We start from the raw sequence: 5613 nt of genomic DNA on the forward strand, positions 1-5613 counted from the left end.
ATTTTTATGTATGTCTGTCCCCTTAGAGTGTAAGCTACTTGTAGGAAAGGAGAGGGCCTGAGAGCCAGAGGCCCTGGGTTTTAGTCCCAGCTCTGCCATGTGTCTGCTGTGTGACTTTGGGTAAGTCATTTAACTTCTCTGTGCCTCATTTACTTCATCTGTAGCTGCTATTATTATTATCAAATGCCACTGAGTCATTTCTGGTTCATAGAGACATCTATTTTCTCCAGTAAGTTCTACCTTCTGCCAACATTCATAAAATAGCTAATGGTTCTTCCATTACTGTTGTTATGGTCTCTAACCATCTAGCTGCCTGTTTGCCTCATCAATCGTATTTATCATCAATCGTATTTATTGAGTGTTTACTATGTGCAGAGCACTGTACTAAGCACTTGGGAAGTACAGATTGGCAACATTTAGAGACAGTCCCTACCCAACAGTGGGCTCACAGTCTAAAAGACTCTTGCCTCTTCCAAGTTCTCCCTGGACTTTTCCTAGCATTAGTGTCTTCTCCAGAGAATTATCCTCCTGATGATGCGTCCAAAATGTGCTAATCTAAGTCTAGTCATTTGGCCTTCCAAAGACCACATTGGCTTAATTTGCTCCAAAATGCATTCCTTTATTTTTTGGGCAGTCCATGGTGATCATGAAAGCCTTCTCCAACACTACATTTCAAAATAATCATTGTTCTTTCTATACTGTTTTTTCACTGACCAACTTTAGGATCCATACATAGTAACTGGAAACACCATAGAATTGACAATTTGTATATTTGTTGCAATTGTTACATCAGTATATCAATCTTTGGTGTCTTTTTTGACCACTGGTTCCTCTATTATTGATTATCGATCCCAGGAGAGAAAAATTGTCAATTATTTCAATCTTCTCTCCATCCACTATAAATGTGTTAAAAGTTCCAGTGGTCATGATCTTTGTTTTCTTGATGTAGAATGCAGGCCCGTCTTTTTGCTCTGCTCCTTAACTTTTAATGATAAGCCCTACAATTCTTCTTCACTTTCTTCTAGTAGGGTAGTATCATCAGCATAACGGAGGTTGTTGATATTCCTTCCTCCAACCTTTACTCCCTGTTTGTCTTCATCCAATCCAGCTTCTCATTATGTATTCAGTATAAAGGATGAACAGACTGTGTGCAGAGCACTGTACTAAGTGCTTGGGAAGTACAAATCGGCAACATAGAGAGACAGTCGATAGTATATAATTTTTAGTAATACCTTACTGGCATGTGAGATGTAGGAAGTTGTACAGTAATTGTTGCATTTGGTTGGAACATAAACTTCAGGAAGAACAAAAAGGAATATTATAACAGCATTTTAAAGAAATGGAAGTCAATAACAAATGTGGGCAGACAAGATCACTATTTCAGAAGATTAAAGAAATTAAGGGAATCCTCAGATTGTATTTCTTAAAAGCAAGGATAAGCTGATGAAAAATGATGCCGGTGGAATCAGAGACGGAAGGAATTTACACAGGAACTATACCAGAAGGCCATCAATATACAAGAAGTATTTGAAGAAATTCATTATAAATTAGAGCCACTCATCATGGAAAGTGAAGTTAGATCAGCTTTTCACTGTCTTGCCAAAAATAATGCACCAGGCTTTGATAGGCTTCCTATTGAGGTGTTTCAGGCAGCCAGAGAGGAATCGGTTAAAGTCCTTACCAGATTATATCAACAGATATGGCTAACCACTCAATGGTCATCTGATTGGAAGAGATCAGTTTATGTTCCAGTACCTCATCTGTAAACTGGGGATTAAGTCCTACTCCCTACTACTTAGACTTTGAGCCCCATGAGGGTCAGGGATTGTGTCCAATCTAATTACCTTTTATCTATCCCATCACTTAGAACAGTGCTTGGAAGATAGTAAGTGCTTAACAAGTACCATAAGTAATCAAAAATTAAAGGGACCATGTCACTTTGTCACTCTGTGCTTCTCACGTGCCTCGTATAGTATGTGGCACAAAGTAGATGCTTAACAAATTCTGCTGCTATTCCTACCACTACTTCTACTATTATTACTTCTCTTTCTCTTATTACTTCTCCTCCTAATTCTCTCCCATGTTTTCTCTGAACTGTAAGATCGTTGTGGGTAGTCAACTGTCAGTCAGTTGTATTTGTTCGAGCACTTACTGTGTGCAGAACATTGTATCAGGTGCTTGGGAGAGTACAATAAAACAATATAATGGACACATCTCCTGCCCACAACAAGCTTACAGTCTAGATGGGGAGACAGACATTAATATAAATGAATACATTACAGATATGCACATTAGTGCAGTGTGTGGGGGGGGGTGAAGAATAAAGGGAGCAAGTCAGGGTGACGTAGAAGGGAATTGAAGAAAAGGAAAGAGGGCTTAGTCAGGGAAGACCTCTTGGAGGAGAGGTGCCTTCAATGAGAAGCAGCGTAGCTCAGTAGAAAGAGCACGGGCTTTGGAGTCAGAGGTCATGGGTTCAAATTCTGGCTCCGCCAATTGTCAGCTGTGTGACTTTGGGCAAGTCACTTAACTTCTCTGTGCCTGAGGTCCCTCATCTGTAAAATGGAGGTTAAGACTGTGAGCCCCCCATGGGACAACCTGATCACCTTGTAACCTCCCCAGTGCTTAGAACAGTGCTTTGCACATAGTAAGTGCTTAATAAATGCCATTATTATTATTATTATTTTATTATTATTATTATTTGCCAATTTGTACTTCCCAAGCGCTTAGTACAGTGCTCTGTACATAGTAAGCACTCAATAAATACGATTGATGATGATGATTATTAATAAGTCTTTGAAAGGGGAGGAGGTGAGAGTAATTGTCCGTCAGATATGAGGATGGAAGGTGTTCCAGACCAGAGGCAGGACATGGGTAGGGAATGTGTCTACCAGCTCTGTGGTATAGTACTTCTCCTCTTACCCTTCCTTCTCTTCCTCCTCCTCTTCTGCTGCAGTCACTCATGCTCTCTGGGCTTGCCAACAGTCACCTCTCTGGTGACTATTTAATCATCGAGGGCTGGATGGTGTCTGAGCTGAGTCCCTTGGCCTATCAGGTGGCAGCAGCCCTGGAGCAGGGCTGGCTGGGCAGCTAAGCCAGTGCCTCAGCTCTGGCACAGAGCACAAGGTTAGGCCAGGCCTCCCCGGGGGCCTGAAACCCTCCTCAGCAGCTGCACTCCCACTCCCCGGTCTCCACTTTGGGTGTGGCCTCTGCCCTGCCATCCTGTGAGATTTTATTCCCATTAATGTCTGTCTCCTCCTCTAGACTGTAAACTCATTGTGGGCAGGGAACATGTCTGCTAATTCTGTTGTTATGTACTCTCTCAAGCACTTTCTACAGTTTCTACGTGTAGTAAGCACTCAACAAATACCATTAATTGAATGAGTGATTGAGATGATCAGTGGTCCATTGCTCCAGGGGATGAAGCAGCGTGGCTCAGTGGAAAGAGCACGGGCTTTGGAGTCAGAGGCCATGGGTTCAAAACCTGGCTCTGCCACTTGTCAGCTGTGTGACTTTGGGCAAGTCACTTCACTTCTCTGGGCCTCAGTTCCCTCATCTGCACAATAATAATAATAATAATAATAATGGCATTTATTAAGTGCTTACTATGTGCAAAGCACTGTTCTAAGCACTGGAGGATGAAGACTGTAAGCCCCTCATGGGACAACCTGATTACCTTGTATTTACCCCAGCGTTTAGAACAGTGCTTTGCAAATAGTAAGCGCTTAACAAATACCAACATTATTATTATTATATTATGATGGACCGGACCCATTGGTCCATCGGAACTAGGCCTATTGCCCTGGGGGATGATGGGCCAATGGTTCTAGCACTGGGCTGGGCCTGCTGTCCTGTGGGAAGATGGACTGATAGTTCCAGCACTGAGCTGGGCATGTTGGCCCAGGGAATAAGAATAATAATAATGATGGTATTTGTTAAGCGCTTACTATGTGCAAAGCACTGTTCTAAGCGCTGGGGGGATATAAGGTGATCAGGTTGTCCCACGTGGGGCTCACAGTCTTAACCCCCATTTTACAGATGAGGGAACTGAGGCACAGAGAAGTTAAGTGACTTGCCCAAAGTCACACAGCTGACAATTGGTGGAGCCAGGATTAGAACCCATGACCTCTGACTCCCAAGCCCGTGCTCTGTCCACTGAGCCACACTGCTTCCCTCATGGACCAGTGAATAATGAATAACAGACCAATGAATAATGAATGAATAATCAATGAATAATGGGCCAATGGTTCCGGCAGTGGGCCTGTTGCCCTGGGGGCTGATGGGCCAATGGTTTCAGCAGTAGGCCTGCTGTCCTGAGGGCGATGGGACAATGAGCTGGGGCTGGGCTCATTATGGGATAATGCGCAAAGGAAGGAGATGCATCCATGCTTTCCCCCAACCCCGACCACTGCGCACAGCCACCCTCATCCAGACTAGGCTGGGTGCAGAACCTATCCTGTGCCCTTGAGAACAGGGGATGTGTGGACAAGGAACTGCTCTACCATGCCCGTGAACCAAGAGGCACATCTAAGCCACTTTGGGCTTTTCACTAGAGGAAGTCTTTCAGTCAGCCTGCCCATGAAGTGTTTTTTTATGGCTAAGAATGGAGAGAGAGAGAGAGAGAGAGAGAGAGAGAGAGAGAGAGAGAGAGAGAGAGAGAGAGAGAGAGAGAGAGAGAGAGAGAGAGAGAGAGAGAGAGAGAGAGAGAGAGAGAGAGAGAGGAGAGAGAGAGAGAGAGAGAGAGAGAGAGAGAGAGAGAGAGAGAGAGAGAGAGAGAGAGAGAGAGAGAGAGAGAGAAAGTGACAGAATGGTGGCTAAGGATTTAGAGCAAACACCCACAGACTTGGTCATTCTTGACTATGTGCCCCTCTTCCATGAGAATTAATGTTTTTATCCATGGGTACTAATCCTTTCCCTCTACTCTAGACTTTGTGGCTTTCCCTACCTATTACTTATAAAAATATAGTTGTGGCATTTATTAAGCACCTTACTATGTGCCAGGAACCGTGCTAATCACTGAGGTTGATGCAAGCTAATCAAATCAGACATAGTCACTGTCCCACCTGGGCCTCACAGTCAAAGTATTGCCTGTCTCCCTGCTTAGATTGTAAGCTCCTGGAGGGCAAAAATCCTGTCTGTTTGCTCTTCAGTACTCTCCTAATCAATGAATTATTTATTGAGCACTTACTGTGTGCAGAGTTAAGTGTTAGGTAGAGTGCCCTGCACAGAGAAAACACTCAGTAAATGAAATTGACTGATTGATCCCAAAATAGATGGTCACTGAATTATAAACTATTCCTTTAAGTACTAATGTGAGCCCATTTCTAGACTGAGCCCGTTGTTGAGTAGGGACTGTCTCTATATGTTGCCTATTTGTACTTCCCAAGTGCTTGGTACAGTGCTCTGCACACAGTAAGTGCTCAATAAATATGATTGAATGAATGAATGAACCAGAGACTTATAATTTGGTAAGCTCCAGTATGGGCAGAGAATGTGTCTACCAACTCAATTGCATTGTACCCTCTCAAGTGCTTAGATACAGTACTCTGCACACAGAGAGTGTTCACTAACTACCACTGATGGATTAAATTTAGCGCTGATATTTCCAGGGTAAGT

This window comes from Tachyglossus aculeatus, chromosome 4, assembly GCF_015852505.1.
Source record: "Tachyglossus aculeatus isolate mTacAcu1 chromosome 4, mTacAcu1.pri, whole genome shotgun sequence".
Taxonomy (NCBI): Eukaryota; Metazoa; Chordata; class Mammalia; order Monotremata; family Tachyglossidae; genus Tachyglossus; species Tachyglossus aculeatus.